We start from the raw sequence: 15,993 nt of genomic DNA, 5'->3' as shown, positions 1-15,993 counted from the left end.
CTGGGCGACAGAGTGAGACTCCGTCTCAAAAAAGAAAAAAAAAAAAAAAAAAGATACCACTTCATACCCACAAAGATGGCTATAACAACAAAAAATAGAGAAAATAACAAGTGTTGTCAAGGATGTAGAGATATTGGAACCCCTATACATTGCTGAAAGTATTGTAAAATAATGTAGCCAGTTAGGAAAACAGTTTGGCAGTTTCTCAAAATATTAAACATAGAGTTGCCATACACCCTGGCCATCACACTCCCAGGTATATACAGATAAATGAAAATATATGTTCATACAAACACTTGTACATAAAGGTTCAGAGCAGTATTATTTATTATAGCCAAAAAGTGGGAACTGATATGTCCATCAACTGATGAATGAATAAACAAAATGTAGTATAGCCATAAATAGCATATTATTTGATCCTAAAAAAGAATGAAGCACTAACACATATTACAACACAAATGAAGCTGAAAACATTATTCTAAGTCAAAGAAGTTTGTCACAAAAGGACATACATTGTATGGTTCCACTTATAAAAAATGTCTAGAATAGGCAAGTTCATAGAGATAGAGAGTAGACTGGTGGTTGCCCAGGGCTGGGTGGAATGGGTGATGAAGGAGAGAGACTGCTAATGGGTGCAGAGTTTCTTTTTGAGGTGATGAAAATATTCTAGAATTAGATAGTGGTGATGGCTGTATGACTCTGTGAATATACTAAAGTCCACTGAATTGTATACTTTAAGAAAGTAAATTTTATGGTATATGAATTATATCTCAATAAAGCTACTATTTTTAAATAGCCATCATAGGCAAACACACACAAGAGAAGAAAAGTGGGCAATTTAAGGGAACCAGACAATGAATTCATCATAAAACACTTTCTTTTTTTAGTGCGAATGAATATGTTTCTCACCAAATTGATGCATTCTGCAATATTGTGATTTTAAAATATGTGGTTTTCTGAAACTGAGGCCCATCCAAGAGCCGTTGCTAATATGAGCTTCTGAAGGCCCTTCTGACAGGGGAGGCACAACTAGCACTTTTTTATTTTTATTTTTATTATACTTTAAGCTCTGGGATACATGTGCAGAACCTGCAGGTTTATTACATAGATATGCACGTGCCACGGTGGTTTGCTGAACCCATCAACCCGTCATCTACATTAGCTATTTCTCCTAATGTTATCCTTCCCCTAACCCCCCATCACCGAACAGGCCCTGGTATGTAATGTTCCCCTCCCTGTGTCCATGCGTTCTCATTGTTCAACTCCCATTTGTGAATGAAAATATGCGGTGTTTGGTTTTCTGTTCCTGTGTTAGTTTGCTGATAATGATGGTTTCCAGCTTCATCCATGTCCCTGCAAAGGACATGAACTCATCCATTTCCATGACTGCATAGTATTCCATGGTGTATATGTGCCACATTTTCTTTATCTAGTCTATCATTGATGGACATTTGGGTTGGTTCTAAGTCTTTGCTATTGTGAATAGTGCTGCAATAAACATACATGTGCGTGTGTCTTTATAATGGAATGATTTGTAATTATTTGGGTATGTACCCTGTAAAGGGATTGATGGGTCAAATAGCATTTCTGGTTGTAGAACCTTGAGGAATCGCCACACTGTCTTCCACAATGGTTGAACTAATTTACCCTCCCACCAACAGTGTAAAAGCATTCCTATTTCTCCACATCCTCTCCAGCATCTGTTTCCTAACTTTTTAATGATCATCATTAAAATGAATCTGAAAACATTATTCTAAGTGAAAGAAGTTTGTCACAAAAGAACATATATTGTAAGGTTCCACTTATAAAAAACGTCTAGAATAGGTAAGTTCATAGAAATACAGAATAGACTGGTGGTTGCCAAGGGCTGGGAGGAATGAGTGATGAAGGAGAGGGACGGCTAATGGCATGAGATGGTATCTCATTGTTCTCATTGCAGTTTTGATTTGCATTTCTCTAGTGACTAGTGATGATGAGCTTTTTTTCATCTGTCTGTTGGCCACATAAATGTCTTCTTTTGAGAAGTGTCTGTTCATATCCTTAGCCCACTTTTGATGGGGTACATTTGTTTAAGTTCCTTGTAGATTCTGGATATTGGACCTTTGCCAGATGGATAGATTGCAAAACTTTTCTCCCGTTCTGTAGATTGCCTGTTCATTCTGATGATAGTTTCTCTTGCTGTGCAGAAGCTCTTTAGTTTAATTAGATCTTATTTGTTAATTTTGGCTTTTGTTGCCATTGCTTTTGGTGTTTTAGTCATGAAGTCCTTGCCCATGCCTATGTCCTGAATGGTATTGCCTAGGTTTTCTTCTAGGGTTTTTATGATTTTAAGTCTTATGTTTAAGTCTTTAATCCATCTTGAGTTAATTTTTGTATAAGCTGTAAGGAAGGGGTGCTTTCTGCATATGGCTAGCCAGTTTTCCCAACACCATTTATTAAATAGGGAATCCTTTCCCCGTTGCTTGTTTTTGTCACGTTTGTCAAAGATGAGATAGTTGTAGATGTGTGGTATTATTTCTGAGGCCTCTGTTCTGTTCCATTGATCTATGTATCTGTTTTGGTGCCAGTACCATGCTGTTTTGGTTACTGTAGCCTTGTAGTACGGTTTGAAGTCAGGTAATGTGATGCCTCCAGCTTTGTTCTTTTTGCTTAAGATTGTCTTGGCAATGCAGGCTGTTTTTCGGTTCCATATGAAATTTAAAGTAGTTTTTTCTAATTCTGTGAAGAAAGTCAATGGTAGCTTGATGGGGATAACATTGAATCTATAAATTACTTTGAACAGTATAGTCATTTTCACAATATTGATTCTTCCTATCCATGAGCATGACACTTTTTTAAGGTCTTTGTCACATCTTTCTCTTTTCACCTCTGCCTCTCTCTTAATCTGACAGAAAACTCACACTGAATCCCTCCTGCACAATCTGGTGCAGTGAGCCAGTAACATGAGTTAATGTTGGAGATTTTCTCAGCTGCAGGTTGTGGGTGAGATTGATTTTCTTTTATTGTGTCCTTCAAAGATAGGATGGGGTGTGAGAAGTGTTGGCTATGGAATGGGAATCTAGGTCTCTGACTCCCAATGAAAGTCACTGATTCTCCTCTGTGAATGTGTTAGGCAATGAGAGACTATTCTGGAATTGAGTGAGGAGGCACTATTCATAGGGAAGATTAACAATAGCAGCCACAAGGTGGGGTGTACAGAGCACCCCACTTGGCATCATGAGTCACTCTTCAGTTCATCATCTTGACCATCTGCATGCCTTGAAACAGTCACCTAATTACTCTGGGCTTTGATTTCCTCAGCTATAAAATGGGAATAATGATTCCCTTCCTGCTTGAATTTCATAACCACAAAAGTTGTTAGAAATCATCTAGCACAGTCTGTTTCAAATCCTTCTCTCTCTTGGATACCACCCCTGACTTCTACGCACCCACTTAGAGTTTTAACAAATGATTGGCCATTCTCTACATGAGTTGGCCAGTCCTAAAAAGTGTGCTTACATTAAGGTGAACTTGTTAGGTTGCCAAGTCTTCACTGGGATCCTTGGGTGCTCTGACTGTAGCTTCCACATGATAGAAGTCTGAAGACCAAGACCCAGCACCATTGACAGCTTCCCTTCTCCAGGTTAGATCTTTCCTGCTCTGCTATCAAAACCTTGTGTAGCCTGGTTTCAAGTTCTTTGACATCCTGGTTACTCGCTGAATACATTCCAGACTGCCTGCTTCTCTACATACTAAAAGCAATACTGAAAAGTCATCAGAATAGAGTGGGGTTTTACCTTCGTTGCTCTCAACAGTAAATTCCTATGAATTAGTATACATTTGCCTTCATCTTCTTGGCAACCACATTCACAGGAGATTCACATTCTTATTACAATCTAGGAAACCCACATGCTCTTTTCTCCATGAGATCCTTTAGCTAAATTTCCTTCAATCTTTTCTCTTGTGCCCTTCTTTTCTTTTGGACTAAGATGTCAGATTTTACATTTTTCTCATTGGGTTCAATTATTCCAGTCCATTTCCTGTACTGCAGATGAATATTTGGTCAGGAACATTTGATAATGCAGTGATGAAAAGGAATGGCACGGAGTAGAATGGAGATGCCAGTTCTGCTTTCAAGGGTCTCTGTGAGGAAATCGGTATCTCCAAGTCTAACCCCAGAGCCACTAGAAGTGTGCACACAGACGCACTCTACCCATCCAAGCCCAGGCTCTGCCCACTCTAGGACAATTGTTTTCTGGTTATCTCATCTTCAGATCTTGAGTCAGAAATCATACAGTGGTCATTTGGGCCAAAGTAGAGGGGTTCAGCAAGAGAAGCGGGCAGAAGAGAAGAAAGGAGAAGAGGAGTAAAGGGGGGTGGAGACAGAGTGAGGTATAGTGGATGACTCGCTGAAATGTCTCCTTGGTTTAGGTTACATTCTTGTCCCTAAGTTCTACGGGACACCTCTGTATTCTTTTTTCCTTTTTCAGAGACAGGGCCTCACTCTGTCACCCAGACTGGAGTGCAGTGGCACAATTATAGCTCACTGCAGCTTTGAGTTCCTAGGCTCTACTGCCTCCCACCTCGGCCTCCCCAGTAGTTAGGACCACAGGTACACCACCATGCCTAATTATTATTACTATTATTATTGTAGAGATAGGGTTTCAGTATACTGCTCAGGCTGGTTTTGAACTCCTGGCCTCTAGCCAGCCTCCCACCTTGCCCTCCCAAAGCACTGGAATTACAGATTTGAGCTACCTCACCAGGCTTCCCCTCACATTCTTATAATTTCTTCTGCTTTATGTATTTCTTTGTTTTATTTATTTATTTTTTGCATATTCTAAATCAATGTGGTTTCTCTTGCATGAAGTAGTCTTCCCATCCTATAGAATCTAAGGACAGAGCCATAATTATGCTCAGGATCTTAACCAATGTGGAATCTGAGGCCAAGACATATGAAATCAATTGTTGGAAACTATTAAACACTCACTGAAGCAATGCAGAAGTTTTTGTTTGTTTTTGCTTTTGTTTTTCTGAGAGGGAGTTGTTTTCACTCTGTCACCCAGGCTGGAGTATAATGACACCATCTTGGTTCACTGCAATCTCTGCCTCCTGCGTTCAAGTGATTCTCCTGCCTCAGCCTCCCGAGTAGCTGGGATTACAAGTGCCCACCACCACACCCTGCTAAGTTTTGTATTTTTAGTGGAGGTGATGTTTCACCATGTTGGCCAGGCTGGTCTCAAACTCTTGACCTCAGATGATCCCTCCCGCCTCAGCCTCCCAAAGTGCTAGAATTACAGGTGTGAGCCACCATGTCCGACCACAATGCAGAAGTTTGAAGGTGTCCCAATGACTTAAATAATGGGCAAGGGGATCCAAAGACATTAAGTATAGAGATGAGAGGAAAAGCAGTATTTCCAAGAACAGGAAGTTTTTAATGAAAAGTAAAAGGCAGTTGCTTTAACAAAACAGGATAAATTTTGGAAGAGCACAAAGGCATTCCCTAGGTCATTAAATATCTGAACTTTTGCTTCTGCAGAACTTCAATTGAGGCCAGTCAACTAATGACTCTGAATGGTGAGGCATTCTAACAACATTCTCTGAGCCTCTGTTACACATCTGGCAATATGCTGGGTACACAAGAAATGCTATACACAACCCTGCCCTTAAGAAGCTTGAAGTATCATTAGGGACATAGAACAAAATCATTAGCAAACAATAGAAGGCAGCATATTAATTTTCCCAAGGCGTGGTACTTATTGTAAGAAAGAAGTGAGTGGAAAATTTAGCTTACTCTGGAATTGTTGGGAAAGGCTTGAAGAACAAGTCTGGACTTGAGCTAAAGTAAGACAGGATGGAAAAGATTTCAGTAACTCGAATGATAAAAGGATAGTAAGAGAAAGAGGAAAGGAGGAAGATGAGAAGAAAGGAAGGACCATTTAGGAGAGGTGTGGTGTATGCCAAAAGACAAAGGAAACAGCATGGCTGGCACAAGGAAATGAGCTTGGCTAAAGACTGCTTTCGCCTATGGTCTTCTCTTTGTTCCTATTCTCTACCCCAGCAATCCCCTTTATCTCTGGTCCTACTTTGGCCCTGCTGTTTCATGAAATCCCTCCTACCTTAGAACTCATGGAAATCTTAACACATTTTCCTTACTCTTGCATGTGCCTTGTAGAATTTTAGTTACTTGGTACTACCAATGTTTATATCACATTATTCATTTTTTAAAATCTTTCCTATAGGGTGATAAGCTCCTCAAAGACAAGGACTGTGCCCAGAATGTTTTAGCACTCACCCAGAGCCAGTGCAATATGTTGAATGTCAAGTTCTACATGGGCATTTATTAAATGAACCAGGTGGAATCTGAATACCATTTTTTGTTCTCACCTTTCTGAGAGCCACTGCCTTTTAAAGTTTTAGCTTTTCATTCCAAGACTTTGCTGAAGGTTGAAGTCAGTTGGTGGGCATGGGAAAGAGTGAAAAGAAAGCCCAGTTCTCTCCAGAGGCTGCTTCTCTTGTTATGGTTGTAGGAACCATCTCATCTCTGTTCCTGCTAGGTGAGCACTCAGACCTTGAGTAGAAATTAGGCACAGTTCATAAGAAGTCAGGAAGCAGGTAAAGACTTACATTAAAATAGGAAGGAAGGACCCCTGTTTCTCCTATTGCCCGCTGGCGCACCTGCATGAAGATGCCAAATGTGTGATCGAGAGTACAGCTGGTGCCCGGAATAATTGCACCCAAAAGGACTTCAGAGCTCTTCTGAGTCCTTCAGGCAGGATTTAGTTTGCTTCATCACATCTGTGTTGATGGTCTTCCTATGCCTTTTGCAAATGAAATTTTTAGGTAAGAAGGGAGCCAGATGTTTCAAATGCATTTACCTCCAGATATGGAAACATCTGGAGTATTATGGTAAAGCCTGGAAAAATCATCTGGTGGTCTTCATTTATCTTCTGGATTTCAGACTCATTTGATTCTACTGTGTATCTTGCTACAGATCACAATGGCCACGTGGACCCAGCCCCTGGAAGCACAGGTGATGCCCCAGCTCAGTTGAGATGGAGAAGTGGAACTAGCTTCCAGGGCATGGAGTATGGAGGGAAACCAGCTTTTTTTGGATTCATGGTATATTCTGTCCTCACTGTGTGACTTATGAGCTGTGTGCCCTTGGGCAAATTATTTAGCTTGAGTCTCCGTTTCCTCATCTGTAAACTGAAAATAATAATAATGTGAAACTGAATGGGAGGTTGCAGGGATTAAATGCGATCACATATATTTGTATAAAGCCTGAGCATAGCAGCTGGGCAGAGTAAGCACGTGACAAATGATAGCTACTGCAATTATTATCACTCACTGCATCTGGAGCATCATACCCTACTCAGCCCTGCCCAAGAAGTTCTGTCTTGAATAGGGTTCAGGGAGAGGAGAGAGGAGTTGATAGGTCTGCGAGTGTGGCTGGCGTCCTGTGTTGATTAAGAGGGGGTATGTACATCCTGAGAAAATTGCAGTTTCATGGGTGTGTCGCAGCCCCAAAACATGTTGGAGAATCTCTGACAAAGACGAGTCACAAGTCAGAGCTGCCTGGGTTGTTCATGGCCTGGACAAACCCTGCTTTCCACTCTGCGCAGTGTGCTGCTCTCAGGAAAGGATTCACCAGTCACAAATTTTTCTTTTATATCTGTAGCATTATTTATTTTTAAATAGCAAGAGTATGACAGAACTTTTCATGTAATGAATATGATCGTCACTCTTACCAGCAAAAATAAGGCTAGCAGAAAAAAATTCTTTAAAAAATTGTAAAATCACTGCACTCTGGTCTGAATGATGGCTTGAGATTGTCTCTTTTTTAAAAATTGTAAAATTCACTTTAATTTTTTAAATTTAAATTTTTAAGAAAATTTTAGATTCAGGGGACACATGTGCAAGTTTGTTACTTGTTACACTATGTGATGTTGAGGTTGGACTTCTATTGAACCTGTCACCCAAATAGTGAACATAGTACCCAATAGATCATTTTTCAACCCTTGTCCTCCTCCCTCTCTCTTCTCAAAAGAAAACATACAAGCAGCCCAAAAACATGTGAAAAAATGCTTAACATCACTCTCAGAGAAATGCCAATCAAAACCATGATGAGATAGCATCAGTCAGAATGGCTCTTATTAAAAAGTCAAAAAGTAACGAATGTTGGCAAGGCTGCAGTACAAATAGAATGCTTATACACTTTTGGTGGGAGTACAAATTAGTTCAGCCCCTGTGGAAAGCAGTTTGGAGATTTCTCAAAGAACTAAAATTAGGACTACCATTTAACCCAGCAATCCCATTACTGGGAATATACCCAAAGGAAAGCAAATCATTCTACCAAAAATACCCACGTACTTGTATGTAATAAAGCACTATTCACAATGACAAAGACATGGAATCAACCCAGGTGCCCATCAACAATGGATTGGGTAAAGAAAATGTGGTACATATACACCATGAAATGCTATGCAGTCACACAAAAGGATGAAATTGTGTCTTTTGTAGCACTGTGGATGCAGCTGGAGGCCATAATCCTAAGTGAATTAATGCAGGAACAGAAAACCAAATACTGCATGTTCTCACTTGTAAGTGGGAGCTAAGCACTGGTTACACACTGACATAAAGATAGGAACACTAAACATTGGGAGTATCAGTCACACATTTTAATTTCCTCTCTCTTTCTCTCTGTCTCTTCTTGGTCTTTGGACTGAATAGAAGAGCTGGGGCCATTTTAGGGGTCTCACTTCATCCCATTAAAGGAGCTAGCATAGCCTATGCATGATGTATCCATCTGGTGAGTGACAGATGCTGTTCCACATGAGGGGCTGTCCAGGCACATCTGAGTTGGACTGACATGAGTGGATTAGATGTTCACTCACAGGGGATGACTTCAGAGGGCACCAAAAACCTTGCCCAGATCATCTTGCTATTTATCTACTGTGAAAGCAGAAGTTATCCCATACCAGAGTGGTCCTTCAGTGTCAAAGCCTTGTAAAACTACAAATACTGGCAAAGAGTGACGCTTAAGTCAAAAGCAGTCATTAACTCCTTCATGTGAAATAGTTCACAGGAATTTAATTCATCAGAGAAATTAGGAAAGAAAGAATTACGGGGCTATAAGAAACAACACAGAAGCATTGGGTGGAAGAGCAGAGGTCCTGTGGCACAGCTGGGGTCTGGAGATGGGAGCCCTGGGACCTGCTTTAAGGATACCGGCCTCAGGTTGCCTGGAGAAGTCTACTGAAAGGGAGAAGGGAGAGCAAGCACAAAGCGTTGACCCCCTTCATGATTCTGCCTAGATGCTGGGGAATCATTCCTTTTGCCCTGTCTGGAACTGGAACTGAAAAGGCAAGCTTGGAGACAGAAGGCAGGGCCTTATCAAAGAGAACACATGGAGCAGGATTAGGCCCCATGGACGTGAATAACTCAACCAGGCCAGCACTGATGTCTTCCCGATGTGCTCTGAAGGGAGTGATCCCGCAGGCTGAGACATAACCTCACCACCAAAGCCAAAGTATGTCATGGAGCTTTTAATAACTCTGCCTGTCCCTGCCTCCCCCACAAAGGGGAACAGCTGGCCTCACCCTCCCTTCTGCTCATTGTCACTTTCTCCTCTATGATTCCAGGGTATTGTCTTCCAATGGGTGTCCCCATGCTAAGATGCATACTTTGGGGATGTGAGCAGTCATCATTTAATAATTTCTTTAATGCTATTGTTGCAGGGATTGCCTTTCTACGTGATGGTTTCAAAAGGCAGATGGGAGATTCATTCTAATTAGGGGCCCACCAAACTTCTCCCTTGTCTGTAGTTTCAGTCCCACCCATGTTTACCTGGGCCACCCAGGCCCCAGTACACCTGCCCTCCACACTGGAGAATTTTCACACAGTCTGTGAGAACCTCAGACCAGCACTGAGGGCCAGGCCTGCATGTGGGGACTTCCTACCACCTCCTTTCAGTGTCTCTCTGCCCACTCGTGGAGCCCTCTGTAGTGTGCAGGAGCCAGCATTTCCCCAGCAGCATACATGAGCCAATTGCTCATTTCTAGGAATTCTGTGGGCCAGTTGACATCAAATTGGCAGCTTGAAATTTCCACGGTGGGAGTATTCATACCATTAAAATCAGCAAATGCTTTAAAACAGCACACCGCTGCCTCTCTACAACAGCACGCCACAGCACATCACCCAGGAATTCTGCTCCTCCGTGCAGCCTACCAAGGCTTTTTCTTTCTTTTCTATCCCACATTACACTTTACTAGGTCTGTGGTCTTTCTCTTTTGCTCTCCACTAGCTCTGATTGAGAAAGATCTAATAAGGTACTTCCTCGTATTGTTTTAAGACACAGTCATAACTGCCACCCCTCTGGTAACCCTTGCATTTTAACTTTAGACAAAACCCTGAACCAAAAGAATAAGCCTGTGATTCTCTTTATGGCATTCAGAGTACCTAAGTTGGAGTGGAGACCTTCCCAGAACCCCTGCTCCCCTGGAAATTCTCCCAGTGCACTGGGTGGCAGGTGGTGTCATCTCCTTGCCTGGAATGTCAGGGTGGCCTGGCATGGAGGTGATCAATTAGCCAGGTAAGCCTCCTCAGTGTCCTTCCTACCTAAGAGCTCAATCTTATGTCATGTTTTTAAATATGGGTGGAACTCTCCATACTAAAGACATCTACCTTTTCAAGATTTAGCATTTCCCTCCAATTGAATTAAGGTCCCCTAGAAAGAGAACCACACTTTAGAAGTGTGTGTGCATTGTTGTTTTAACCCCTGAAATCTCCTATCGTCACAGACCAGGGCACTCCAGTCAGTCACTATCTTCTAATAAGAGGCACGTAGTTGGAAGGGGCACGTCAGTGGGCTCAACTTCTTGAGCTGTCTTAAGTTTCTTTCCCCTCTTTTCCCAACTATTTCAACTTCTCCATGGCCCTTCCTGACCTCACTGCAAATTCTCCTTGGATGACCATGGAACGCAGAGTTTGATGTAGATCTTCCTAAGATAGAAGGCAAATGTTGGATCACCAAGTTTCCATTTTCAATAGGGACACGAGCCCTCCCACACTGAGGCACAAAATGTTGCTCCTTGCATATGATTCTGCAATGAGGGAAGGCCCGTATGATATGTTACGGAAGATAAAGGTTAAAACCTTGATTTCTACTTCTGTATCCCAGAGGTAGATTGGCTTTGGAAACTATAGCATGGTGTCTATTACTACTGCTTTCCTTGTTCTCAGCCATGACACTCAACACAACTGTAATTATAGATTTGGAGGCTGATGTGTTTAAATTATGTCTCCTTTCCTCGACTGTAAGCTCTATCCAAGCAGCGGTCATGCCTGTCTTATTTGTCAACATATCTCCACTGCCTAGTGCATGATGGTTGCTCAGCAAATACTTGTTAAATGACCTTAAGATCTTTCTCAGTAAACCAGAATTTGCTCTTTTTCCCCTATTTTGAGTTTGGATTTGTTTTTCCTTCTAGAGTAGTAACTTGGACTCTATGCTATTGAAATCAGGAGGCAGAGTGGTTAGAAAGCACAAATTCTCGAAAGGTTTGTGCTTCCCGGCTGTATAGTAATTCTGTTGGTGAATTTAGTTGCTAACCCTGACTCAAGGATCTAAGAGCCTTGTGGCCCCTTCTCAACTTGTTAACACTTTTTGTGACCCAGTTAGTTCAGCAACTTATGCTACAATATTAATGAGGTCATGGTCAGAGCGAAGTTAAAAAGGGAAATAGACTGCATCTTGAATCTCATCAATTTACTGCTTATACAAGGCCTCTGGAAAGGGACTCTACATGGCTGTACGTATACTCATCTGCCTTGCTGGCAAAACAACTCCTCACTAGGGTCTTTGCTGGGTCAACAAAGGCAGGTGATTCCCAATCCAACTCCCAAGCAGGACAATTATCCTTGTGCTCTATGTTGCAGGCTTGTTTTAAGAATCTGAGATCACGGCTGTGGAAGCCCTTTAACAGGTCTTTTGTAAGGCCAGAGATAGGTTATAAACATTATCAACTGCTCCTACTAGCTGCTGGATTTTCTTAAATTCCAGTGGCATCTTTCAAGGTGCAGATTGTGACTCCTGAATGCTCTTCTTCCCAAGTCCCTCACCCTCATGGCCTTGAGCATGTGTGAGTCTGGGCTCAGTCCCTGAAGTCATCTTTCGCTAAACAGGTTCTTTAGTCAGGCCTGTAGATAATTACAGGTTGCGTATCCCTCATTTGAAATGCTGGAGACCAAAAGTGTTTCAGATTTGTGATGTTTTCAGATTTTGGACTGTTTACACACATATATATATGTGTGTGTGTGTGTGTGTGTGTGTGTGTGTATAGTGAGATATCTTGGGAATGGAACCCATCTAAACATGAAATTCATTGTGCTTCATATACACTTTATACACATAGCCTTAAGGTGATTTTATATGATATTTTAAATAATTTTGGGCATGAAGCAAAGTTTTTATCTTGTTACCCTTTGTGAGAATTTGGTTGTGGGTGAAAAAGACCGCAGCTGAAGGGGCTGGGAGGGCCTTGTTTCCCTTAGGGAAACTGAATCGATGGTTTGCTGTGTGCCTGCATTTTGGCTGCCATTGGTCACATGAGGTCAGGTGTGGAATTTTCCACAGGTGGCAACATGCTCACACTCAGAAAGTTTCCAATTTTGGAGTATTTCTGATTTCACATATTTGGGATACTCAACCTGTTTTTACTAAGCATGATCATTAACCTGCTGGGTGTTCATCTGAATGTTTTGTGGTCTAGACCAGAGATTCTTAAAGTATGGGTACCTGAACCAGCAGCACCAGTATCACCTAAGAACCTGTCAGAAATGCAAATTCTCAGGCCCCACCACCAACCAATAAATCAGAAACTGGTGGTGGGACCCCAAATCTGACTCTTAATAAGATTTCCAGATGTTTCTGATTCACGTTCTAGTTTGAGAACCACTGGCCAAGGCTATAGTTTAGTCTCAGAATTCTTCCTACAAGATGTTGGAATGGAATTGTCCAACAAGAACTTATTTTTTAAAGATGATTTTGTCCCTTCTCATTTTTTTGGGTGAATAAATTGAGGCTGGAAAAGTTTGTGGTACAATCCCAGCTGAGCCCGGGGCTCCTGGATTCACGTTAAGAGCTCTAGAGTGCTGATCAACCACTCTCATCAACTTTGGCCTTGAAAATGTGTTCACTTGCTTGTGTCAGGGCAAAAGCCAACCTTTCTTAGACTTTGACCCGTCTCAGCTGAGATATGTATCTCTCCTTCCCCCTTCTAATCTTTCCTCCTAATCTCTAACTGCACCCAAAAGCAAAACTGTCTTGGAGAAAAAGAAATTACCAAGGGCTTGGTGCAGAAGTTTGGTCTCTCTTCCGGAGCTCCAACAGGTGATTCCCAAATGTAATCGTTACCCAGATTCCCTGCATGCCTAAGAACAGATGGGCAGTCTGTAGAGGACTCCCTCCTGGAATTTTGGGAAAACCTATTCACAGAGGTGGGGGAAGGGCAGCAAAATGTTTCTGAGCAGGTCGGTTGCAAATGGACAAGGCCTGGCAACCTTCACTGCCCTTAAAAAGGAAAGAACTTGCTGTGTTTGGGGACAGTCCATTATCACTTAGCGGCGGGGGGGAGAAAGGCAACCAAAACCCTAAACCTCCTTCCAGCCTTTGTTGCTTACGTCTTTCCAGCTCAGGACAATTGCCAGCTTTAAATTTCATCTATCATTTGAGACCATATGTGGAAATTCTGATCACTGACATTTTTATTTTTGTCTCTCAGACTGAAAAGGCTTGTCTCTCTTCCAAACTGTCTTATTAAAAAGGCTAGAGTTGACTCCAACTGCTGCAGGCAGAATGGTGACAAGTGAGAGGGAGGAAGAGTTTGGTGCTTTGGGAAGGACAGAGCTGGTGCAAGTCCCAGCAGGTCTCAGGCCCTCCTGGAGGTTGCCTGCATCATTCACAAAGACTCCACTGACTCTCTCTTCCAAAGACCTTCAAAAGCCTTTGACTTACACAATCTGCCCATCTTCTCTCCCCCAAACACAGTTCTGTGTATTACTCTCTATCAACAGAGATTTAAACAGCAAGTTGTTGGAAGAATATTGGTTCCTTCTGCTTCCAATATATATATATATATTTTTTTTCTGACTTTGGCATTATATTTTTGGCATTGGATGCCCTAGTTATTTGCCTTCAGGAGATCTGTAAGTTAATATTTATAGAGAGATGATCATTAAAAATCTTTATGGGTTCACTGAGAACTGGCCATGTGGAACTAACCCCATTTCCCCATTTTAAAATTGTTCCCAGGCAGTAAATCGGAAGAATGCCATAGCTATATAAAGTATCTTCATTTCAGAAAGGCATTTAATAGCCTGTCATGATAGCTATATTTAAACACACAAAAAAACCTGAAGAAATAGTGTTGTACTTGGGTACCGCATGTGGCTTCACAGTTACAGTCAACTTGGAATATGCCATTTGTGTATTTCTCTGATGCCCTGCTTATTCTTCAGTGATTTCTTTTCTTTTCTGTCTTTTTTTTTTCTTTTTTCTTTTTCTTTTTTTGATGGAGTCTTGCTCTGTCGCCAGGCTGGAGTGCAGTGGCGCAATCTCGGCTCACTGCAACCTCCGCCTCCCTGGTTCAAGCGATTCTTCTGCCTCAACCTCCTGAGTAGCTGGGATTATAGGCACGTGCCACCACATCCAGCTAATTTTTGTATTTTTTAGTAGAGACGGGGTTTCACCATGTTGGCCAGGATGGTCTCGAGCTCCTGACCTCGTGATCCACCCGCCTCGGCCTGTTTTTTCTTTAAGAGATGGAGTCTTGCTCTGTCACAGAGCCTGGAGTACAGTGGCACAGTCATATACCTCACTGCAGCCTTGAACTCCTGAGCTCAAACCATCATACCACCCTAGCCTCTTTTTTTTTTTTTTTTTTTTTGAGATGGAGTCTCACTCTGTCACCCGGGCTGGAGTGCAGTGGCCAGATCTCAGCTCACTGCAAGCTCCGCCTCCCGGGTTTACGCCATTCTCCTGCCTCAGCCTCCTGAGTAGCTGGGACTACAGGCACCAGCCACCTCGCCCGGCTAGTTTTTTTTTTTTTTTTTTTTTTTTTTAGTAGAGACGGGGTTTCACCGTATTAGCCAGGATGGTCTCGATCTCCTGACCTCGTGATCCACCCGTCTCGGCCTCCCAAAGTGCTGGGATTACAGGCTTGAGCCACCGCGCCCGGCCTACCTTAGCCTCTTGAGTAGCTGTGACTACAGACACCTGCCACCATGCACAGTTAATTTTTTTTTTCGTAGTGATGGGATCTTACTACGTTGCTCTGTCTGGTCTGCAGCTCCTGGCTTCAAGTGATTCTCCTGCCTTGACCTCCCAAACTGCTGGACTACATGTGTGAGCCACTGCTCCCAACCTTCTTCAGTGATTTCTATAACATCATACAAGGGTTATTTAACAAATTTGTGTGAGGTATGTTACAGAGAAAGACAATAGCGTAAGGATTCAAATATTCTCAAAAAACAGGAATGTTTAACTAAAAGCTAAAAGGTAGAATTTTTAACATATAAATTCCTGCAATCAATTACATGAACAGAAGAGGAAAGAGACCTGGCTTTATAGTTGTCAGTTAGAAAAAAAAAAAAAGAGAGTGAGACTTGGCATTCCCTTTGCTCAGGAATGCAGCTGCCAAGAAAGTTAAACATGTAGAGGCTCTGTTAGAGAAGTATAGAGAGCAGATCAAGGGAGATGATGGCCCCATTGCACCCTGCACTGGGTGGACTATAGCTGGACTATCACTTTGTCTTCTTCTGCAAACCACATTCTAAAAGGGAGACGAATAGGAGAGTATTCAGGTGGCAGAAGGTGAAATGGTGAGAAGCCTGGATTCTGATTCATTTACGCTGCAAAAAATGTGAAATTTCAAGAGGTAAAAATTGTAAGGCAGATTTCAGGGAAATAAAAGTAAGAGTTTTTTTTTTTTTTTTTTTTTTTTTTTTTTTTTT

At 42.0% G+C, this 15,993-nt stretch overlaps 1 long non-coding RNA gene across 2 annotated transcripts in view; it reads right to left on the bottom strand.

Moving 5' to 3' along the window:
• Window positions 1–15,993, bottom strand: part of LOC108536492 (uncharacterized) — a 28,885-nt gene that overhangs the window by 2,305 nt on the left and 10,587 nt on the right. The window contains exon 2 of one of the 2 annotated variants that reach the window (XR_001887529.1): window positions 6,367–6,550. The exons of the other annotated variant lie outside the window; for it this stretch is intronic. This is a non-coding gene — a long non-coding RNA (uncharacterized LOC108536492). The remainder of the gene's footprint in view (window positions 1–6,366; window positions 6,551–15,993) is intronic. 2 annotated transcript variants of the gene reach the window in all.

The sequence above is a fragment of the Rhinopithecus bieti genome, unplaced genomic scaffold (genome assembly GCF_001698545.2).
Source record: "Rhinopithecus bieti isolate Rb0 unplaced genomic scaffold, ASM169854v2 scaffold_13342, whole genome shotgun sequence".
Lineage (NCBI taxonomy): Eukaryota > Metazoa > Chordata > Mammalia > Primates > Cercopithecidae > Rhinopithecus > Rhinopithecus bieti.
This window is presented reverse-complemented; position numbering and strand designations above follow the sequence as displayed.